The 23,802-nt window shown below is 42.8% G+C and overlaps 1 protein-coding gene and 1 long non-coding RNA gene across 2 annotated transcripts in view; both read right to left on the bottom strand.

Moving 5' to 3' along the window:
* The window catches only part of GNAQ (G protein subunit alpha q), a 311,423-nt gene that overhangs the window by 264,009 nt on the left and 23,612 nt on the right, over window positions 1-23,802 (bottom strand). The gene's annotated exons all lie outside the window — the stretch shown is intronic.
* On the bottom strand, window positions 1,774-8,442 carry LOC128312231 (uncharacterized). Its single transcript, XR_008291248.1, has 2 exons — window positions 7,414-8,442; window positions 1,774-5,172 (listed from the first exon to the last, which is right to left on the bottom strand). It is a non-coding gene; the product is annotated as an uncharacterized LOC128312231 (long non-coding RNA).

The following is a 23,802-nucleotide window of genomic DNA, read 5'->3' as shown; positions in this document are numbered from 1 at the left end:
CCAGTAGACTATTTAGCTACATTTACAACATTATGATTACGTAAATTGGACTTCCTGCAGGATCAAGAGCAGGTCTCAACTCCTGGAGAAGGAAATACAATTCTAAGACTGTGAACTTGGCTAAACCTCAGGGTTAAATGGGTTCTCTTTTCTTACATTCCATTAAATGCTCAAAATTATATAATACCACACCTTAGATTGCTTTTATTTTCACTTTTTTTTTTTAGTTTATTTATTTAATTTTGAGAGAGACATAGTGTGCGAACAGGGGAGGGGCAGATAGAGAGGGGAAGAGAAGCCCAAGAAGACTCCGGGCAGTCAGCACAGAGCCCCACTCGGGGCTGGAACTCACAAACTGGAAGATCATGACCTGAGGCGAAATCAAGAGTCGGAGGCTTAAGCGACTGAGCCACCCAGGCGCTCCTAATTTCCACGTATTTAAAAAAAACATATGCAACGATTACTTTATTATCCACTTTTTTTTTCACCAAAACTACATTCGCACAGCCTCACCACAATCAGATATTTATCCCTTTCTAATACAGAAGTGTACAACTGTGAAAGCACAAGGGAACAGTTATTGAGCTAAATAATTAAGCCAATAACAAGCACTCCTGAGGCCCAAAGGCTCCAAGGCATATGCCCGAGGGAAGGACTGGCACCTGGTGCAAGAGATAACTCACTTGGCATGGCTACCAGCTCTTTGTTTCTCCTTTGTGAAGTCTGGCTCAGTGATTTAGCTTCTGGACTATCTGATTGTTGTTACTGTTTATTTGCTCAAAACAAAACACCAACAACATATTGAAAAATTAAAAACATAGACTGTCTTAAATTATGTCCTTGGCAAATCTTATGAAACAGAAAATAGGTCACAACACCTAGCAGAGAGAAAAAATTGCTTGTTCCAGGAGATAAATTAATTTCTGAAACAGGCAAAAGTTACAGGAAAAGCAATGCAGCACAGTAAAAAGAACCATGGTGTGGGGGTAAGACACAGCTGAGTTTAAATCCTGGATCAACTATGTTTCTTGCGGCCTGACCTGACACTTTGGAGGAGTCCCTGAAGCTCTCCGAACCTATTTCCTGATCTGTAAACAGACGTAACACCACCTCTTTTGCAGGGGTACTGAGATGGTGTGTATAACATCAACAAAGGACAGTCCCTGTAGCTTATAAATCGGTGCTTGATAACACCAGACCTTACATGTCCAGGATCAAGTATCTCTCTAATTAGCTACAATAAATGAAGACCATGCATCAAGCTGTATTTATTCAGATCCTAGGAAGGGAAAGAAAGGGGGAGTGGCAGGCAGATATTACTAAGAATCTAATCATAAAACTAAAAGAAATGTACAAAATGAAGACAAGACATACAATACCAGACAAAAATTCGGTTACGGGTAATGGTACTACAAAATTCTTTTATAATCAGACTCCCTGGAAAAAAAAATTTCTTAAGTACCTTCTTTGATTATAATTCTGAACTTGACCTTAGTATGTTAAGATGTTTTGACCAGCAAGATATAAACCTTACCGTGGACAATTAAGAAGTCATTCCAAAAGATACCATTTTGCTAGTAAAAAAGAAAAAAAATCCATAATTCACAATTTATTCAAATATATGGTTTAAAAAAAAGAAAAAGATTTTGCATGAATCACTGTTGCAAAATTATGAATTCTAGAATTCATATCTGGTTGCAAAATTATGAATTCTAGAATTCTGGACAATGAATACTCCCACATGTTGTACCTGTGTGTGTGTGTGTGTGTGTGTGTGTGTGTGTGTGTGTATAAGAATCAGGCACAGAAACACTGTGTCACTAAAGCGTCTTCCACAAAACTGTGGCACTAATCCAAGCTCCACCTCTCACAGTTACATGGAATTCACTTTCTGAAATCTAAACATTCTCTTCTTCAATTTCCTTGCACCTGCTTAATCCATGCTATACAGTGATGTAAACTTTAAATGATTTCTAGCCAAAAAATATTACTAGACTCCTACGTGCTTACAAAAATAGCTTCTGTTTGAAAGTGAGTGGTTAAGTGTTAGGATCTAGACCACCATTCAAATGCACGAAATTTTCCATACTTATTTAATTATACTAGTATGTAATATTATTAGTAAGCCTTTTCTTTCATCATTCCACTGGTCTTGCACTGTTCCTCCATAAGGTTAATGTTAAACCTGCTTTGTATTTCTACTCACTGCCAATATTCTGCCATGTAACAGCATTTCTTCCAATCAGTCAAGAAGGGGGTGGGGGGGGAAATGGGGAGTACTTAAAATGTTCTGTCTTTTGATCATCAAAAGAAGGGAAGGGAGAAAGAAAATAAATCCAGTCCTTTTGTTTATGAAGGTGACATCTTCAACTATTTCGGAAAGGCGCTGCAACATATGCCTCCTGAGCATTTCCTTTGTGGGAGGCAACTGACAAAATCCAATCCTGCCAAACAGCACAGCCGGGGAGCCTTGATGGCAGGAGGCAGGGACAGCTACAGGACCCCAAAGCAGACTGAGGCAGGTGTAAATGTAGAGGGACAAAAATCACATTTACCGTGACCCAAGTCAGTTCATAGCTGGTCATGAACTCCCAGCTTATATGTTCTGTTTTAGAGACCAAGTAAAAGTCCAGTGGGCTGATGTGGTGTTATCCCCGGGTGCCTGGGTGGCTCACCCGGGTAAGTATCTGACTCTTGATTTCAGCTCAGGTCATGATCTCAGGGTCACAGGATCAAGCCCCGCATCGGGCTCCGTGCTGAGCATGGAGGCTGCTTGGGATTCTCTCTCTCCCTCTCTGTCTGCTCCTCTCCCACTTGCACTCTCTCCATCTCTCTCAAAATAAATAAATAAACATTTTTTTAAATAAAAATAAAATACCCCTTTTGCCAATCTCAACTTAAATCTCATTTTTCTCATGTTTCATAGTTCTATCTTGCATCCCTAGTCTTAAAGAAAAAGCTATCAGGCACTTCTCAAGACCTTATTAACCAGGTATTCATCCTTGGTCCAGATCCCTTTTTCCCACAGCACAGAAGCCACGGACCTGCCGAGTTTCTACCCTGCTATTCAATTCCACCTTGATTAGAATTCCATATCACTTCCATAGGGCTAGTTAACTGCCTAACCATCCATAAGAGTGAGTCTCAATTATGGAATTATAAATCCAGTTAATTAACTGACTCGCTAGGTTTGAGGAGAGTGTTTCTGTGTTTAGCCTCCTGAGGTAGGCATGTCTCTTGGGATGCGGTTCAGGTTCCCACCTGGAGGCTGGGCCACATCTAAACCCTCCCAGGCTGACAACGCACAAACCTGGGTTCACTCCTGTCACTCGCCTTTGCCAAGTATGGCTACCGTTACTGGCCACATTTCACACACACTCATCATGTTTGCGTGCTTAGGGAAAGTTTCTTCTGCAGAAGAGACATTTTTAGCAAAGCAGTATCACTATTCTCAGAAAGCTTTATGAAAAGGAAATGATCCTAGTCTTTATAAGGAGCCACTTCTGACACACACTATTAAAAAAAAAAAAAACAGGGAACCATCTGACTGCAGGTGTTGGCAAAAAGAAAAAATAAAAAGTGAATCTTCTTATTTAAGAATTTAAGAATTTTAAGACCGATCAATTATGGTAATAACATTATGGGCTCCTGAAACCTCAGGGGAAATCCTACACCTTTTCATGGAGTTGGCTGAATATAAGAGACCGATATACCCAAGAGGAGGAGGGAGACTACAGCCCTGCCTTATCATGGTTAGGCGAACGTCAGCTTTTCTGAGAAGTAATATGAACTTCTTGAAAAGCTTGTTCAGAGGTATTTACGGCATCTTACCATTTCAAGGCAACAAAAATGCCATCAAATATTCATTGGGCAGTAGTGAAAAATGCATTCTCATTAATGAATCCTTTACCTAAATCCAGTGTTTGGTCTAAAACACCAAAACCCCAAACCAAATCTAAGCGTTAACAAGAGAAACGTTTTTTGGAGAAGCATCATAAAGAAAAGACGTATGTGGGTCTCCAACTGGTACCTGCATAATATACCAATGCCTGAACTCTTCAAATATTTCAACTCTGCACTCTGCCATACTGAAGGACCAAATACGAAAGAAACTGTGTTTCTTTCCACACCTTCTACATAGGGACAGGCATTTTGGTTTTAACTTAACAGCTAATTTAACTTAACAGCTAATAGAATACTCACATACTCACTACCATACTCACAAATGGTAGTAACATTTACTTAATATACATTTATAGAGAGCTGAACATCAACAGCAAGCATACTCTCACAGAAAGCAACTGCATCCTTGTTTTTTTTAAACGTTCTTTAAAGGGGGGGTGCCTACCTTTTAGTAGCCAGTTCAAGCTGTGAAAAAATCTTCTAAGGGAATGTGCAGATGTGACTATTTATTCACTTCCAAATTCCTCTGTGGGTAGCCTCGGGCATGTCCACAACCCTTCCGTTCTCAGCCTGCTGGGAGACATCTCCTCACACAGACAGCCAGCCAGCCTCACCCCTCACTTCTCCAGGGGACCCTGGGAGAATGGTGTGGCCTTGGGCCTCTTCAAAGAGCTATTTGCCTCACTCCTCAGTTGGCAGCTGTGCCCTTAGCTTCTTTCTCTCAAGGCCCTCTGCCTGTAGGGGGTTTGGCGGATTTATGAGCAGTTGGTCTGTGATCACTTTCTCGCATTTTATGGAAACCCAGCAAATGTGTTAGTGACCGATGCACGTAAAATCAGCATCACTGGCACGTCTGGTCTTGGCTTTGCTATCATCAACAGAAGAGTTTGGTGACTCAAGGGACCTTTCACCCTGACCCACTCTCTTAGTCAAGGAGATTCTTCCCTGGGAAGTCACAGTCTGAACTTAATGTCGGCGACAGCAGGCTTGACTGGGATCCGCAGCACATGGGTCACTGTGCTCAGCAGTGGGGGGGATACTAAAAATAGTAAAGACTAACCTTTTATCCTGTCCTCCAAGGAATATCTCCCTCCCCTCAAAAATCATCTTGGTCACTGCCTTAATGCAAATAGAAAAACAACAAGTGGTCAGGTATCCAGGCAGGGCACCGCCAGGAAGTTGTCGAACCTCAGGTCAATTACCCGTATAACTATTATGAAGAGCCTTACTGATGAAATCGTTAGCCAAGTCCTTGGAACATATAAGATTCTGAAAAGGATAAATTCATTACATTTTTATTTCCTTTAGAACACTTCTACCGGGGAGCCTGGGTGGCTCAGTCGGTTAAGGTTCCAACTTTGGCTCAGGCCACGATCTCACTGTTCATGAGTTCGAGCCCCGACTCGGGCTCTGTGCTGACAGCTCTGAGCCTGGAGTCTGCTTTGGATTCTGTGTCTCCCTCTCTCTCCGCCCCTCCCCCACTCATATTTTTTCTCTCTCTCTCTCTCTCAAAAATAAACATTAAAAAAAGGAATCTACAAATTAATATGCTTTACTGTCTTAAAATATCTTCTTTTCAACATCATGAAAAAAACTCCGTTCACACAACATCACATCCCTAAAAGTTGGCCCATGGAGAACAGACAGGTAAATTGCCAGTCTATTCTGAAAAGAAATTGGGTCAAAACTTGAAGAAGAAAAAAAAAGCTAGCTATGAGTAACCTTTTAGGTAATATTTGTAAGTATAGGCTAGAGCCCTGAAGTAGATTTGTTTAAGCTTCTGAAGCTCTCTGCCATCACAGACTTATCACAATAACGTTCAAATGTGTGGGATGAAGTCATGATAATTACGGTGTCCCCAGGACCTGTAGGAACTGAGCCGCAGCGCTAACCCCATGCGGATCCTGGAGTGTTACGTGCGGCAGCCTTCTCGGGGGAACTGCAGTTTTAACAGATGCATCTCAAGAATGCAGGGGCTATGATGCAGGGCTTCCTTCTACACCCTGAGCAGAGCCAGGGAGAAAAACGGCCTGACTGACCACGGAAGCCGACAAAGGGACCACGCTTCTGAGTCAATAATGGAAGGATCCTCACGCCTGGCTGCATTCAGGCATCTGAGAGCTCAGGGGAGAAGGCGGAGAATTCGACATCAAGTCGGCTACCATTTGCGGGTCCTGACACCCGGACATCATGGCAAAGAAATGGCAATTCTATGGTGTGGACATAAACTAGTTGCTTTAAAATGGTTTTCAAAAGAGTCTGCGGAGGTTTGGGTTTGTTTGGTTTTCCTCCTGTAGAAACCCGTATCACTTGAGACGATGGAAGAAGCTGAAGCAATTAATTGTGAGCAGTCATCTTTGCAGAACCCATATTCCACAGACTAAAGACGAGCTGTATGCTACTCATTACATGCTATTAACAGGTACAAGGGACTAACAGTGCAAAAACACTATAAGCAACCGGGTGTTGCTAGATTAGCGCAAGCGAATTTTTAAAAACCGCCATCATTCAAAGCAAATTTAAACCAACTTTGATCTTGTTCATACGACATGAAGACTCTTTCTTTTTTTCTATTTTTGTGTTTTCCTCTAACAGTCTGACTTGACACAGCCTTATGATTTGAAACACGGACACCAAAAAGTATAAACCACCTCTACTGCCGTGGCTATCTCCTGGAATTTCCTAGCATTGCAGTAAATCCCGCATCAGTATTTGCTTATTCTTCCACCGTGTGGATTACAGCCACCGCCACTCCTTCCCCTCGTCCCATAGCCGCTGCCTCAATATCCTGGTCACACGTGCTATTTGCACACGCACACACACTCCATGCAACAGAACCCTGTTGCCCTAAGCAACACTGCTTGCCTGATATAAACTGCCATTCTCTTTCTAGAACCTCTGCATCTTATTAAACTTCCCAATGTTGTGGACCCTCTTACAGAGATCCAGATTTGACCTTCGAGGCTCCCTGTGACTACTGCTAATGAAAGCCACGAAACAATCTCCTGAAAGCAGGACTCTCACACCTACTCAAAGGTCATGCCTTGAGTTTCTATAAGAGGTCCCCCCTGGCCTGTTCCAGCATGACTCCCTCACCCACTGCCTACTTTTTTTTTTCTTTTTCCTCAGAGTTTTGATCATGGGTTTTCATTTATTTATGTGTGTCCTGGTTAAATGTCTGCTTTTCCTACTTGCTTGCAAGATTCATGAGGATACTCTGTTTTCTATCACTATATGCCTAGCTCTTAACGCAGTATCTGGCACATGGTCAAAGAAATTTTAAGATTTGATTTATTCTTTTAAGTAAACTCCACAGAACCCAACATGGGGCTCGAACTTACAACCCAAAGATCAAGAGTTGCACGCTCTACGAACCGAGCCAGCCAGGCACCCCAGAAATACTGTCTAAGCGACAGACGCTACTCAGGGTGCAAAGGTGCAAAGGTTCAATCTGTCAAAGCTGGTTACTACCACTGCCTTATGCATCTTTCATCTGGAAATGCGACTCACCTGTTCTACCCGTGTTCTTTGTGGCTGGTTAGTCTGACTTAGTTTTCTCCTCTTGGTCGGCCATCATGCTGCTGGGGGAGCAGAAACAGTACCAATTCGATATGAAGCTCCGCCTTCACTGGGCTTATCATCTACGAGCAGCACCATGCAAAAACTACATAAGGGTCAATATTATCTGGAGTGTTTCTCTGGGTCTGCACAGTCATCGACACATGGAAGCTTCTGGGTGACTGCCTTCAAGACTTCTGCAATGCTTGAAGCCAGACTGGAAAAGTTTTCTCACAGTTAAGAATTACATCTAGCTTCCACGTTTTGAGGAATGTCAGACTATAAGATGCCGAACAAAACCACAAAACTGTGATTCACCCCAGGTGATAGGGAAGGGTTGAACATCCCTCACCTGACAGAGGCATCTAAATTTAGGAGGTCTGCCAAGTAAGCAATGCTGTGTTCCTGTCAATCTCCCTCGGGGTCCACAGCCAGGGCTGTGGTCTGTGGACGAATCGCTCAATCATCTGGCCAACGGTATTTACTAAGCCATCGTGTTGGGTCCCATTCCGGCACATGGGGTCTAGCAATACACAAAACCAGATAAAACCTCTCACGGAGCTTCTAGTAGGTGGAGACAAACACCAGGCCCGTAAATGAACAGGGAACGCACCAGGCTGGTTCTGCTGGGGGAGCAGTCCGGGATGGACATACCTCAAAGGCGAAGTCCTGAAAATGGAAAGGAAGCACTGATGGGTTCGAGGAACAGTAAGCGGGATGGAACGAGGAGCAGAGTGAAGAAAGAGAAGAGTAAAAGGTGACAGTGTCAGGGAATGGAGGGGAGGGAGGCAGGGACAGAGAAGGTAGACAAGTACATCCTCTACAAGTTTAGCTTCTACTCCCATAGGAAGCCCCCAGATGGCTCTCAGCAGAGCAGTAATAAAGCTGATTTTGCTTCAACAGGATAACCAACTGCAGTGAGAAGAATTAACTGGGAGGGAGGGAGACAGGGAAAGGGAACTTCCTTTAACACCTGCCACACTGCAACCAAAAGGCATGCTGGAGCATGTGATTCATCTGCCCAGGGACTGGATTAAGCACCTTTCCATCAATAGAGGCCAGAATCACTCCTTATTCATGTTTCTTCTTTTGAAGGAAGATGATATATTGGAAACACGGGCGTCAAGATTGGACAGTCCTGGTTTCCATGCCCACCTGCCACCCTTGTAGGATGGGAGCATGCCAGGTAGGTTTCATCCTTTAAAAAAAAACGGGGGCACCTGGGCGGCTAGGTCGGTTAAGCATCAGACTTTGGCTCAGGTCATGATCTCGTGGTTCGTAAATTCCAGCCCTGCGTCAGGCTCTGTGCTGACAGCTCAGAGCCTGGACCCTGCTTCAGATTCTGTGTCTCCCTCTCTCTATGCCCCTCCCCAGCTCGCACTCTGTCTCTCTCTCTCTCGCTCTCAAAAATAAACATTAAAAAAATTTTTTTAATAAAAAAAAAAGTGGGGGATGCACCTCAGTCAGTTAAGCATCCAACTCTTGATTTCAGCTCAGGTCAAGATCCCACGGTTCATGGGATCGAGCCCAACGTTGGGGTCTGTGCTCTGCTTGGAATTCTCTCTCTCCCTCCCTCTCTCTCTGCCACTCCCCTGCTCTCTCTGTCTCTCAAAATAAACATTTTTTTTAAAAAAAGATGAACATACCACTCATTGGGCATGGGGCCTGGCAGAACATGCAGGTGATGAATAAAGGAGAGATGTTGCCATTATCATTCTAGTGACAATGATGGGAGACCCCAAAGTTTTGTCAAAAATCCACACATTGCAAGATTCTATGAAGACACAATAGTATCTTTCTCACTAATCTCACTGCCAAACCCTCTTTCAAGTACGAGTGACTTTTTTGAAAGCTGATTCAAGTCTAAATACTCTTATTTCATCTGGACATTACTTCATGAGATTTAGCAAGGAAGCCAACAGCTGTCCCAAACAGATCAAAGATGAGTTTCAGCTACGGACTTCCAACTCCCTCACTCTTGGTGAAAAAGATAAAACGATGTTCAACCCCAACCCAGTGCCAAATGCTGTAATTGCTCTATTCAGGATATTTTTCAAGATAAATTCTTATTTTTTAGCAAAATGTATCTTCTCTTTACAAAAATAACTACGTACAAAAATATTAATTTTTAAAGTAACCTAGAAAACCAAAGGTTTCATTTGATAGACACATTTTATCGTGTTTTTAAGAATTCAGTCTTTTCCATCATGTTCCATCATGTACCAGATACCTCCGGTTGCCTACTCAACACCCACCCCCCCTTAACCCTTGCTAGCAAAGCTAGTGTGTCCGTCCCATCACACACTTCAAGGGATGGTGTGTGACCTTGCTCTCAGTTCACGTGTGAATCCTGAATGAGACGATCACTATGTCCAAGGTCTGGTTCCCCGTCAAGTGAGCCGACCCCGGAGGCAGGTCTGACTCTCAGACTCAAAACAGGATTGAATATTGATACTGGTGGTGGCTATGTGTTGGAGGGACACTGGGGAAGTGTGCCTCGCTCCCAAAAAGGAAAACACTAGAAGAAACAGACCTTTCTGTCTCTGCTTTTGCTACATCCGGATAAGGAGTTGGAAAGTGTGGCTGGTGCTGCTATGAGCGTAAAGCAAAAAGAATCTCACAGAAGCAGGAGCCACTGAGAACCAGAGCACTGCACTGGGACATCTGGAGCCTTCTCTACCTCTGGACCACTGGTTATGTGAAAGAATTAATTTCCTCCTTGCTGAAGCCAATTAGAATCGGGTGTTTCTGCTACCAACAGCTTGCTAAAACATTGTTTTAATACATTACTACTAATTTTCTTTTCATCCAGTACTACTGCTGAAAATGTTTTGATACATGACATCACATTTGTATAAAAAAAAAAAAAAAACAGAGAGATGCCCTTTTTCCCCTCACTTCTTTTTATCCTAAGTGTAATGTACATTCCCTTCTGAAAATCATTTTTTAAATCTCATAAATGACTTAAGTCTGAGTTTTTCCTAAACCATGTCTCTAGTTATATGAAACTGACACGTATTCCGGTTTGGTTATTTACAAAAGCTAATGAAAACTCTGTGCCCACATATGTTCATAGTATTTTGATAACTAGAAGGTTGGAAAGATTTCCTGCAAACTCTGAGTTGTGCTTTTATTCTGGAGGTATTCAGGGCCTCACGGGTTTATAGGATTTCTGTGGAAAATGAGTTTCTTTTGAGCTTTTTTCCTGAGTCCTTCCCAAAGGCATCAGGCTTTCCACACTTTTCCCTGAGCATCTGAAAACTCACGGGGGGTTGTGAGCACATGCAGACAAGCACACACGTGTGTAAACCTAACGTTATCACAAGTTCTGTCTTTGGAGCCAGCAGTCTAAGTATAAAAAGGAGTTGGAATCCAAAACCTTTGCCTAGCCAGTTTTCTAGATGACAGAGGTCCTGAAAAATGGACTCACAGAAGTTGAGAGTAGTTGTGGTATGCCAACAGACAGTGCTTCCGGCCTTTCAGCACACAAAGAGAAGATGTTTATTTGCTTGCTTTCTTAGACACACATGACCTAAGAAAGCATTCCTCACATACCTCCATGTTGACCTTTTTTTATATGTACAAAAGCCAATCTCTACTGGAGTCAGTTATCTCAATGCCAAATGAATTTCCTTCGACATGTATTTGATAGAGTCCTGTTAATTTCGGATTTCAAGGCAACTTACACACCCAAGCAATAGAAACTGCTTTCAATCTCCACAATAGAGTCTGCACAAAGTAAAACAAAGACTTTTTGCTTCTCCACTCGTTTGAGAATATTTGCCACTTATATTTGACATATGGCTGTTCAGCCCTTGCAGCTGGCCTAGCCCTTGCTCAGTCGGAGAACCCTTCGCGGTAAAGCAGGTGCTTGTCAATGGTGCTGGGACGCTCTGGTGACTTGGGAGGCTCACCACGGTAAATCGATCACTTCAAGAGATACACGCTTCCGTTTTACCCTTTTTGTGTCAGTGCTATTTCTCACCATAGCAGGAAGAATATATTCAAGGTAGGAAACCACTGTGGAATGGAAACGGCCTCAAACGCCAGCAAAGGCCTCAAGTCAGACATGTTGTAGTAATGAATAGTACAGTCCTTGACGGGGACCAGCAGGGCAACAAGCAGCACAAGACGGAACTGCTGTGAGAATCAACTTTTCAACACTCCATCCTCTTGTCTTCACCATCCTACCCATTACCTTGTTAGCTCCTTTCAGAATTCCATTCCCTCTTGGTTCGCCTCTCTTCATTTTTTTCCTGCCATTGTCCTCTGCAAAGTTGAACCGTGCAAGAAACACTTAAAACTGACAAGTCAATTGCTTTCATTTCCACGAGCACGTGAATGCTTCCCATTGGGCTTCTGGCATTTACGTCACACACACCTGAGGCAATGATTGGAAGGACTAAGGTCACCAAATGCTATGTATCTTGCTTTACAGGACTGAGTTTTATTCTGAAAACAAAGAATTAGAAACACGGAAATATATTTTGTGATTTTTTTTTAAGCCTCTTGGACTTTTGAGTGACAGAGGGCAATGATCTGGCAAAAGGCCCAGAAGTAGAAGAACAATTCCTAAAAAATGAAGATGGAAAATTCTTTTTTTTTAATTTTTTTTTTACATTTATTTATTTTTGAGAGACAGTGACAGAGCACAAGTGGGGGAGGGGCAGAGATAGAAGGAGACACAGAATCCAAAGTAGGCTCCAGGCTCCGAGGTGTCAGCACAGAGAGCCCGATGCGGGGCTCAAACTCACAAACCGTGAGACATGACCTGAGCCGAAGTCGGACGCTTAACCGACTGAGCCACCCAGGCGCCCCTAAGATGGAAAATTCTTAATCCATGTAACCCCAACAGAAGGTATGGAAACAATTTATGTTGTTTCTATAACTTTTCAAAAGCTAGGAGATCTGAAACAAAAGAGAAAAGGTAGATTTTAGGTGGAATTAATTTTTATCATTTCCCTACTATAATATTAAAACATCCCTAATCTATAAAGCACATTCCAATACTGTTAGTTTGAATATCTGACTATCTTAATGGCAACCTCATATAAAATGCATGGTGACTTCATTTGCATTAGAAGCTCTTAAATTCAATGCAAGTCAACTTAATTTAGCTCTAAATATGCCCTACAAGTCTAAACCACAAAATTTATGGTTTGCCTTCTCATGGAGAAATATGCTTTGATACCCAATTTTTTAAATTAGTTGTCAGAAAATCTATCTAACGGCTGATATATAAGTAGACTATATCAGATATTCCAGATTTGTCTTCGCTATAAGCAAAACTAAGCAAATAACAAAGGAATATCAACACACTTGATTTATGTATGTATTGACCTAATGAGGAAAAGTCCAGATAAATTTATAATTTATTATATTCACTTTCATAGTATTATTTGAAATATTGTCAACGGGAAAAAAATATTTCAAGACTAGTTTAGCTGTAAAGTATCATTTTGCAATGATTTATGTCAAATTCAAGGTAGTTCATAAAATCATACTTTTAAGCTAGTGAGGTCTGAAAACAAAGACTAGGGGAAAATCCTTAGGAAGTGAGGAAATATTTTAATTTTCCCTAGCGAAGTCCTGTTACTTCAAATACGCAAAGTTTGTTGTAGACAAGGCATATCTGTAGTTATTTCTGGATGCCAAAAACACATTAATACTCTCTAATGACTTAATCAGCCTTATTACTCTGCTTGCTTTCTCTTTATGATGAGATGTCTATGAATCTGTTACTATCCCTTCAGAATTGTGTGGGACATTTCATCCACCCTTCCTAACGGGCTGCTATCACTTCAGGTTCACCTATTTGGTGATGTGCAACCGTACTGATTTCACTGTGAGAAGCTTCTGCTTCCAGACCCGCTTATGACACGTCTCGATCACTAACAACATTCCAAACCCAAAGTCCCCTTCCTCCCTGCCCTCAACATGGACCACAATTTTCTACTTTCATCTAGACTGAACTACTTCTTTGCTTTCCTATATTTCAGCTTACTTTTACCCCCTGCCCCTTTCCAAATCATCAACTTCCCTCCTGCAGGACTTTTTAAAAACTCTGACCTGAAAAACCCAAAGTAGTCCCATGGTATATCTTTATCAGCAGCTTCTTGGGGCTGGGTCTAAATACAGACCATATATGACTAACGCTGGGTTCAGCTGAAAGATCTCCTCTTTTAGGGTAGGTATTCTAACATGTGAATATTTTTATTAAGAACAAGTGCCACCTGGTTTGATAGGTCCCCACCAGTCCAAAAAAAAAAAAAAAAAAAAAAACAAAAAACCTCATGTTAGACTTCAAATAATGAGAAACAATCTTCTACTAAATTAAGTCACTGATATGAGGCATGTTTGCCACAGCAGCTCATAGGACTCTATCACAATGCTCTAAAATTACAGTTAATGGATACATAGTGCTTTGCCATGTGACAAATTTAAGTACCCTACACTTGCAAACTCATGACTTAATCCTCACAGCAAAGGTAGTACAGTTGAGAAAGTACTATTAACACCCCATTCACAGCTGAAATACACGTAGGACATGAGATCGAGAAGACGTGTAGCCTCTCCAAGATGGTCCAGCTATTAAGTGGCAGATCCAGATGCAAACTCTGGTTCTCAGTCTCCACAGGCCACGCTCTTAACCACTGTGTTCTTCTTCTTCTCCTCACTTTCATCATTCAGAGCAATATTAATGTGACCAGGGAGAGCACAACTGAGGTGGGAAATGAAGGTGGGGGAAGGTTCAGGGTCTAAAGTTAAAGTCGGAGAGTAGAAGCTTAACGGTATCATTGACACAACCTTCTGTATGACTGAAACTTGTCAAGCCATACAGAATCTTCATTTCTTTTTCTTTTTAATTTTTTAAGTTTATTTATTTATTTTGAGAGAGACAGAGAGAGCAAGCAGGGGAGGGGCAGAGAGAGAGAAAGGGAGAGAGAGATCCCAAGCATTCATTGCACTGTCAGCGCACAACCCCATGCGGGGCTCTAACTCATGAACCAAGAGATCATGACCCAAGCTGAAACCAAGAGTCGGTTGCTTAACCGACTGAGTCATCAGGTGCCCCCGGAATCTTCACTTCTTGATTTTCATTAGAGACTTTGGTTTCATAAGATGACAAGAATTTGTCTTCATTTGTAAAATATGTGTTTGATAAATTTAATTCCTTAGGAGTAAAAAACTAAGGAATCTATGTGAGTACTCTTTGCAGACAGAAGGTAGACTAAAGAATTCCTTATTTATAAAGGAAGCATCACCCTATCTAAACATTTCCCTGTTCACAGGCACACGGTCACAATGCCACATAAAACGGCCCCCTTTGGAGGAGTGCAGTAAGGACCCAGGCAGGGTCAGGACACAAGAGCTCTTCAACACGTACCAAAAAATACTCTGCTGTTCCCAGGACCAATTCCTACCAACGTTTCTTGAATTAACCTGAACTTATGTTGGTTTGGGGCTTTATTTTATTCTATTTTTTGATAATGGAAAAACGTACCGATTTTCACTGCAAACATGACAACAGGCACAAACATTGTCACTGAAATCCTTTGACAGCAGTCAAAAAAAAAAAAATAAATCAGGGACACCTGAGTGGCTCAGTGGGTTACGTGTCTGACTCTGGCTCAGGTCATGATCTCGCAGTTTGTGGGTTCAAACCCCATGTCGGGCTCTGTGCTGACAGCTCAGAGCCTAGACCTTCTTCAGAGCCTGCTCTCTCTGGCCCCTCCCCACTCATGCCCTGTCTCTGTATATCTCTCTCTCTCTCTCTCTCTCTCTCTCTCTCCCCCTCTCTGAAAAATAAACATTAAAAAATTTTTTTTAAAAATCAAAATTTTAAGGAGTGCCTAGCTGGCTCAGTTGGTAGCCCATGCGACTCTTGATCTCAGAGTCATGGGTTCAAGCCCCACATTGGGTGTAGAGATCACTTAACAAATAAAAATAATAAAATAACATTTTTTAAAAAATTTTTCAATGTTTCACTTATTTTTGAGACAGAGCATACGCAGGGGAGGGACAGTGAGAGAGAGAGCGAGACACAGAATCCGAAGCAGGCTCCAGGCTCTGAGCTGTCAGCACAGAGCCCGATGTGGGGCTCGAACTAACAAACCGTGAGATCATGACCTGAGCCGAGAGGCTCAACCGACTGAGCCACCCAGGCGCCCCTAAAATAACAGATTTTAAGATGCCTTTCCTTTGCATAAAGCTTAATTTTGTAACCCTTTATTTCACAAAAAGAATCCAGTCTGAAGGATATGCTTTGTTCTGATCTCATTAAATAAGAAATAAGATGTGTTCTTTTTACAATCATTAATTGTTCTTTCCTTCCACCGACATAAGTCAGACACACATCCAACAATGACACCAGCTAACTTTTAGTGAGTATTTATTTACTACCACTGGGCTCCATACAAAATATTTAACACATAGTCTCTCATTTACTCTTGACAACAATCACTGTGATTATCCCCCATTTCACAGACGAGTCAAGTGAGAGCTTTGGAAAGATAAAGTGACCTTTGCCCTTTATCATGCAGACAAGTACCCGGAGTCAGGAGTCAGGAGTCAGGATTCGAGTCCTGGCCAGGTGATGCTGGTGCCACACCTGTAGCCACCGGGCTCCGTCCATCCTAACAGATGGTTTGTGAGCTTTCGTGCCACCAGCTAAGAGTCACATGGAGGGAACCCGTCTGGGTTCCCCCACCAGGGTCCCGGATTTTGCAGTTACTCTCTTCCTTAAAACGCCACCTGAAAGGGTGTGGGCTCCCCTCCCACTTTCAGCTGAGACGCCCACTTCCGCCTCTCTCATCTCCAGAGACTCCTGAGGGCTCCTCCAGCTCCAGTTTCCTGCTGCACTGATCTGTCTCTGGGCCACCCCTTGCCTTCGCAACCCCCTCCCCGTGCTCGGTCCCCACCAGGCCTGGCTGGCCTCCTCTCACCAGGTAACAGAGCTCCCCCCACCCCCCCATCCCCCCGCCTCGTGGTCAAGAGTCGCGCCAGCCTGGTTCCCCGTGTGAAGGTCTCAGGCAGGAGACAGCTCTGCCGAAGCAACAGATGCACGAGCTGACTGAGAAGGGTGCAAGGCAGGCTGCGGCGGGCCCACGTCCTCACCCGGGCCCCAGATTCCCGCTGCAGGCGCGCCACGCCATTTGTGCCTGGCGCCCTGTGCACAGGGGCGGTCCCGGGCGTCCCCGCATATCCTCCCCAAGGGCCGAGTTCTCAAAAGGGGAGTTGGAAGACGCTCCGGTCAAACTGTCCCTGTACTACGAGTCAATATGGTCAGTGACTTCCTTAGGAAGAGGATGCGCCACAGCAGGGACTTGTGCCCAGGAAGCAGCTGCGGGGAAGAGGTGCACCATTGCCTTAACTGAAGGCATTCACCACGGCCTACAGGATCCAACGGTCCATCTCTCTGCGTCTCCCTCTCTCGCTCATATACACGGACACTGGACACACACACGCACACACACACACACAGCCGGCAGCCGGAACACCCAGCCCTCCCTCCAAGGCCCGCGTAAGCAGAGCTAGTGGCCACTTACTAAGCAGGAAGGGCAGGGTCAAGCCACTCGGCTTCCTGTTGAAGGCCGCCTCAGGCGTTCCCACTAACTGATAAAGACAACACACTCACAGTAAGAAAAACGGCACCGGCGTGGCTCAAGCTGCCTTCTTTGACTGCAGCGTTTTTAAAATGATTTACACCATATCTGCTTTCAAAACGGATTTGAAGTGAAGATCTGGTTTCTATGAAATACCCCCAACACCAACTGCCTAAACCAGTGCCTGGCGCCGAGTATCGCTTGGTGATTCTCAGCAAACCTATACTCTGCTTCCTATCCAAGAAAAAAGTGGCAACAGTATCCCTGTTCTCCTCATTCCCTTTACTTTCCACATCTGGACCATCACTGTAACCAGTTCCCTGTCACAAGTGCCTGGAGCACTGGATTTGAATCTAGTTATCACACACACACACACACACACACACACACACACCCCACTACCTTTATGGAAATGTCTTCAGATTCTCTGATTACATAGTTACTTAGAAATCACCCTCCGCTACATCAACATATACAAACAAAAAGAAAACACCACATAAAGTCTTAAGGTTCGTTGAACCACTCTCAAATAAAAGTGTCAGTATTACTTTGTGCTGTAAGAAATCAAAAACCTAAGTGCTTACTAACTGTATTTAAGAACCACTGCAGTAAGGCTTGAAGAGAAAGATGAATTTGCAATGGAGAGCCATCGATCTGCAGCACGGGTAGGGTAACTGCAGAAGTTTAGAATTATCCTTCTCCTAAAACGCAAACAGAATCAGCAAGCAAATAATTTTGGCTTACAGATTCAATTCCAATCATCTAACAAAAGAATTTACTCCAACTGGGAAGTTATGACCAGCATGGGGGTCATCAATAGAGAGCAAATTTTTCTGATTTCAATACCTCCCCTCTCTTCTGCTAAACAACCTCTTTAGGCTTGGCAGACAAAGCCTTCTGCATTTTTCTAAACACAAACTCAGTATTTCAACAGCTGATAAATTCATTCACCCAGAGGAGTCTGCTGTCACAGAAAATGTTCTCCAATAGTAGAAAGATTACATAATGCCAATCTGCACAAGAACGAAGGAATCAGGCTTCTGAAGACAAAGTCAGCGTACAGACCTCATTTTCTTGCCAGGTGACTGAACAAAAGAAAGACGTGAGCAAAACTTTGGGGAGCTATTTATTTCAACAAGTATTTTTTGTCTATTCTGGGCCTCGTGTATGCTAAGAGCTGAGGATACACACATGAAAAGGAATAACAAAGAAACAATTTATTATTATTGAAGCTCCAAGCCAACTCTAAAATCAAATTTCATATGCTACCCTACCAAAAATCACCAAATATGGAAAATCTGAAGTCAATATGAATAATGAAAGAACAAGGTCCCGTGAGTGAGTTAGTTCCCTACTTGGAAAACAAAATAATGTTATTAAGGCCCTAGTAGGACGTAACACTTAAATGAGTATCTAGTCTTCCTGAAGCCAAAACAGATTGATCCCTCATCAGTTTTAGATTATAACTTAAGAGTAAATTAACATGCTTAGAAAGTACTCACTGCACACATTAACAAATAAATTTGCTCTTACGAGTAGAACAAGACACTTTTATTTGAGAAAAACATCTAACAAAGGTTCAAATATTAGAAAACAGAAACTATTAGTAACCAAAATCTGATATACCACCTTAAATTACAATTGAGAGCAGTCAAAAGGGAGTAGCATTAACAATTCATTTGTTTTCCTGGACTGAACACTATGGGATCATCCATAGGGAAAAATCTAATGTAGAGCAATAAAAAATAGGCCCACATATTTATGGCAGTGGAATTCACAGAAACGCATCAGTCCACGGGTAAATCTAACGATCCAACAGTTCAGACACAGAAACCAAAGCAGTTTTAAGGTCTCTATACACAGATCATTAGAAAAGATTGTGCAGCAGATGCTATATCACATTTACGTCTCAAGAAAGACCATGTGGCTCGGAGATAAGGGAAGGTTTTTGTGTCATTTCAAGTGAAGGTGGTTGCCATTAGAATAACCGTAACTGTAATAAAAGAAGCCTGTTTGATGATACATGTAGAAGACAAAGAGTTAGCGAAAATGAATACATAATTACAATGTGTCACCTCGCTGACATGGATTACACCAACAAGCATAATAATTTGCTAAGATTACAGACGGATAATTAGCCTTCCAGTGTGGGACTGATAATACATAGTCCCATTAGCATTCACTTAAGATTATTTTAGACAATAACTATGAACGCTTGCTCAGAAAGAGTCATAAACAGGAAACTAGCTTATTCTTAACTATTCATCTTTTAATTTGGTAGAATTTACTAAAATAACCTTCCCTCTTAAAAGACACATCCTAAAACCCTACAAAGAGAAAACGTTTAAGAGCATGTAATCCCCAGTGAGATTCAAAATATCTAACAAGCAAACAGTATACACCTAACAACTGGATCAGACACATCAACCAATCAGAACAGACACAGTAACCAATCAGAACAAATGTACCAACCGGTCAAAACAGATACACCAACCAATCAGAATAAACACAGGGTTAAAAACAAAAAAACAAATCATGCCCCCCTAATGTTGTGATTAACTGAGTAGCAATCATCTAATTCTGTCAGAATACAGTAAAGAAATAAAGAGACTAAACAAAGACATTTATTTCTCTACAATTATTTCTATAAAATAAGGCACTAAGGGTCTTGAGTTTGGTCAAGAAACAAATATTCCCACACAGTGGATTATTAGAATGCACTCAGTAAGCAGAACAGCTATCGATAATCATGAGGCAGTATCAGCCAGTGAAATTATACAAAGTGTTATTTTGAATTGTCATGCCCCTTTGTACTTTTTTTGGTTTGTTTTCAAGAAGCCATGTATTGAGTTGAAAGGCCCACGTTTTCCTCTAGTCCCGGCTCCTGTTAACTGGAGACTGAGAGGGGAAGAAAAAGAAACATTCGCTAAGATGCGCTCATGTGCTTGTCTTCACCATCTTCTCTACTCTTCAGGACAACCCATAGACTGTCCTGTCCCACAAGATCCTTAGATTAAAAATAAAGAAGCTGGGGCTGTGAGGCCTAAAAACTTCACCGGTGCTATAATACTTGTAAGTTGTAGGACTAACTTGGAGGACTCTACTCCACCAGGTCACATAACCTCTCCGGGCCACTCACGATGGGGACTGTGTATGTTTACTCCCATCACAATCTTTCCTGTTTCAAATGAAATCACACAAGTGGAAGGGCATCACAACGTAGAAGGGTTGTATAGGTACTCAGAAGACAAGGATTCGTCAATATGGGAGAACCTGATACTATTTTTCAGGGATTTTCACTTTTTTCTTTGAATTCTTTTTACTTGAGCAGTCAAGTCTTCCACACAAGACTATTCAGTAGGTGATGAGAATGAATCCAAGGAAAACATGTTTCCTCCCCCCTAAATGACAGTCTAATTGAGAAACAACTTTATCACTTATTCCTTGCTCTAAGCCACCCCACAGAAAGGATCTACAGAAAGAGATTGCACCGTTTGGGAAAGCCAGGGAAGGACCAAAGTGGACAGGATTATGAAATGAATATTTAAAACGTTTATGGACCCAAAGAGAAGAACTCAACAGAGGAACACAAGAAAGACATACCCAAAAAAAAAAAAAAAAATCAAGAATCTTGATTTAGTTGCTGCTTTTACTGGAAGACAGAGGTATCTTCCGTAACTTTAGGACCCAACTGACCACCAAACCAGACATTGGGTACGGAGGCAAACAATGGCTGTGATGTCCCTGATCTCCTTATGGTCCTTTCGACACAGACCTACTTCTCGAGGATGAGCTAGGATACTATACTTTCTCTGTGATATTCTGTAATTGTGCCAGCATACAATCATGCCTTTAGATAAATTCCAATATCTACAAGATCATACCTTTTCAATGAGGAATCTGCACTCCTAACTTGTACAATCCGGCAACAAGAGGAAATATATGAAATCAAGACTGAGTGGCAGGGGAGGGGGGGTGATCAGATATCCAAGTATCACTGGACAGCCCTGAACACTTACAAATGGATTCCTATCATTTTCATATTGACTATCTTTCATCCCCACCTAAATGATTAATTGAGGGCCAAGACAAAGTCTCACATGTCCTTTCAATGTGAGAAAGGACACCGTGAACCACAGCTTCTCCCCAGGCTTGAGCTCTGACTGTCCACCATGGCAGCCGGTTTCATAATGCACATTTATCGGCTGCCTTCCCTGACCTGTCTCACGTCTCTACTCTCCCATCAATGCTTCCTGCACAGACCTAATAAACAGACACGTGACAAATATAAAACATCCCAGGCATTCAGACATTCCAACTAATACGGAGATCAGAGCTGTTCAGGAAGAGGTAGCTTTGCACAGGCAGAGATGTTGGGGCGGGGCGGGGGGGGGGGCGGGCAGGGAAGCAGCTGGCAGGTAGAGGGGATAAAGGTTGGGGGGAGGGGTGGAAGGGAGGACAGCAATGAAGATGTGAAGATGGAAAAAGGAAGGAAAAGGCTTAATGCCCAAGAATTGGGTTTAGCCAGGGTGTCATATGCTTGAAGGTGAGCAGTAAGGAATAAGGCTAGAAAGGAAGGGTGGGATCAGATGACCTTGACTGACAGATGAAGGTATCTGGCCCTTATTTTACAACTAATGGGAAGAAATTAATGATCTGAACAGACGACAGTCATAATCAATACAGTGTAAGAAAAGTCACCTGAGAGCAATGTGAAAGGTGTATGGACCATGGGGAGTTCGTGTCCCCACTATCCCCCATTGTCCATCACTCCTGTGAGCTCAGCATGTTGGGGAAGTGGGGGTTTGCGGTCCTGTCTGGAGGAAGAGGCCTATGACCAGCTGAAGGATAAATAACAGAGCACTCTATGCAGACAGAATAACGTCTGGCTCCCGGCAATGACCAAGACGTATTACAGAAGAAAAATGCTAATGCCGTCACTGTGCATTTATTTGGATAGTGACTTGGTGCTTTCCAGGAACTCACCTGAACACCATCCCGGCTCCTCTCGCACCCAGGGCAGCCTCTGGTGCCAGGCCAGGCTGCAGTGTGAATACCCAGGCCCAGAGCACTACACATGAACCAGATTGAGCACTTTAGAATCTGATGATGGGGTCTGAGTCAGGGGTCCCAGGACCACTCCTAGGTTCAATGGTTCACCTGGTAGCCTCCTAGGACTTGGCATACAGTTGTCCTCAGGCTGTGATTATTACAACAAAGCAAAATCTGCAACGGGAAGAGGCTGATGGGGAGAGTCTGGAAGAAGCCAGGCATAGGCTTCCGAGGGACCTTTCCCAGTGGAGTCCCACAGGATGCACTTAATTCTCCCAGCAACAAGCTGTGACAACACATGTGAAACGCTGTCTTCCAAGGAAGCCACCTGAGTCTCCAAGTCCGGGATTTTTATCGGGGGTCAGTCAAGTAGGCAGTCTGCCTAGCACCTGCCGAGATTCCAGACTCCCAAAAGGAAAGCAGGTTTAGGTGCCATGAGGCACTCTCATCAGTTCTGACAGTGGTAGGAACTCTCTAGAAACCCAAGTTCCCAGCCACCCGCCAATGGCAAATCCTGCAAGCCGACCTTTCTAAGAAGAGCGGTCAGACCTGCTGTGTTAACTCCTCCCTGCTCAGGGTTGCAACACATTCTAATTCTAATCAGACTACTGACTTAAAGCCCTATTTAACCAGACACAAACTGCCATAAAGAGGTATTCTAGGGAGGTTGGTCAAGTTAAATACAAGGATGTAGGTACATATCCCAGTTCTATTGGGAAAAATGAGCTCTAACCTGTTGGCTAATTTCAGAAAGTAGGAAGACATAAAACAAATCCATTATATATGTATAATAAGAAATGTAATTACACATTTCCATCTGGCTGCAATTATGTCAATAAAAAAAGAAATATATAGCTCCTGTCCCACAAGATCCCAATTCATTAGGCGTGTCTTTTATACTGAGATATGGAACCAACCAGAAAAAAAAAAAAATTGCCTGTTTCCCCTTCCTCCTCCTCCTCCTCCTCCCCAACTTTCCCCTCAAACACACAAAAAAGTTGGCTTTTAAACACACACCAAAAAAAAATCAGAAAAGAAAAAACAAACCCTACCACACAATAAGGAATAAACCTACTAGTGCTCCCCCCCTTATCTGCATGTATCTAATTAGTACTGCCTTTTGTAAAAAAAAAAAAAAAAAAAGCCTTTGTAAGCTTACTGCAAAGTTATGAAGGACGTAGTGGTGGCTACCTATGTGTGGGAATGGGAAACTATTAAAAGTAACAAAGTCAGCTTGGAGACTTCCCTCCTAACTCAGGAGAAGATTTTACAACCTAACGCACAATTTTCTTAACGTCAGAGATACCGCCGTGGCTGCATGGGGTAAAGACTACACCAGGTGACTGGCTGCATTTCTTGGCCCAGGAGCACATTTCAGTCCTTTGCTACTGAGGCGCGGCCCTGCGTGCGAGGATGTTACTCCTTGTGAAAATGTGAGAGGGGCTGAGCGTTCTTTGCAACCTAGACTGTCTGGCTTTGCCAAAGCACTCAGCCAGTGCGTGCAGACTGTCCCTGCTAAGCAGTAGGGAGATTTTACACACAGAGGCTGGCCAGACTGCATTGTGTACCTAAAAAGCACTGGTACACAAAGTTTTTATGGTTTCAAGATCAGTGAAGTTTTCTTCTAACTTATTCATCATCCAGGGACTATGAGGAAAGGAACAATCAGAGGGGGAAACACTTG

Source organism: Acinonyx jubatus, chromosome D4 (assembly GCF_027475565.1).
Source record: "Acinonyx jubatus isolate Ajub_Pintada_27869175 chromosome D4, VMU_Ajub_asm_v1.0, whole genome shotgun sequence".
Classification (NCBI taxonomy): domain Eukaryota; kingdom Metazoa; phylum Chordata; class Mammalia; order Carnivora; family Felidae; genus Acinonyx; species Acinonyx jubatus.
This window is presented reverse-complemented; position numbering and strand designations above follow the sequence as displayed.